The following is a 1,108-nucleotide window of genomic DNA, read 5'->3' as shown; positions in this document are numbered from 1 at the left end:
CCTTCCAATGTGTTATCTATTTCTAACAATTTAGTATTAATCTTCTGGATTTCTGTCTGTAGATTTAGATTCATTTCTAGTTTTTCACTTCTTTTGTAATTTTGTTCTTGTATTTTCTTCCAAAATTCTTCTAAGGTTTTTTCTGTGGTCTGTCTCTCAGTCCCTTGAAGATACCTAAATATAATTCTATTGAATTCCTTATCAGACAGTTCCAATACTGCTTCTTCCTCATGGATGAGTTCTGGGTCTTTATCCTGTTTCCTTGTTTCTAACACTTTATTTTGCTTCTTTGTGTGGACTGTGATGGTTTGTTGTCTCTGGGGCATCATGGTATTATATTAAGATCTCTGTTAATTGTTTGTGAAGAGCATCCAAGTGTGATTCAGGCTCCTTTTTGGTGGTTTTTTATCATTGGCCTGTTGGTGGAGAAGGAGGTGCTGGCTCTTGCTCAGTAAGAGAAGTTGTAGTAGGTATGGGTATACTTGTATCTTATGGGAACTGTTGCTGTCTCCCACTCAGTTAGGCAAAAATTACAATTGAATAACCATCAAAAAATTAAAAGCACATGGACAAAAAATACACTATGAAATCACACAGGAACAGTAACCCATTAAAAAAAAGGGGGGGAGAAAAGAAGAAGAAAACAGAAAAACCTGCAATATCTGGGGATAGGGCAATAAGAGAAAAAAGATAGAGAAGTAGAATAATGAAGAAAAAAATGGGAATAATGCAAAAAAAAAAAAAAAAAAAAAAACCAACAAGCAGCAGGGTGAACCATGAGGGAAAAAAAAGGGAAAGAAAGAGAAAGAAAAAAAAATTTAATCAGGAACTGGGAAAAGAAAAAAAAAGAAAAGGTGTAAACTAGGACCTTTTCAGTTGTGCAGGTCTGGAGAGTCCTTGAGTCCTTGGGGTTACTGGAAAGCAGAACCTCTTCTTAAGCCCCTGGAATCTGGTAGAGCGCTGTCTCTTTAGGTTGTCTTTAGTTGCTGGTTACGTGTTGATTTGTTTTGTCTTGGTTTTATGGTTTAATATTTTGAAATGGTAAAGCCAGTGTGGGAGCTCTGGTAGCATAGTGGCTAAGACACTTGCCTGCTAACCAGACGGCTGG

The sequence above is a fragment of the Orycteropus afer genome, unplaced genomic scaffold (genome assembly GCF_000298275.1).
Source record: "Orycteropus afer afer isolate SDZICR_OR568_19922 unplaced genomic scaffold, OryAfe1.0 scaffold00050, whole genome shotgun sequence".
NCBI lineage: Eukaryota > Metazoa > Chordata > Mammalia > Tubulidentata > Orycteropodidae > Orycteropus > Orycteropus afer.
The sequence above is the reverse complement of the archived record's forward strand: the minus strand, read 5'-3'. Positions refer to the sequence as shown.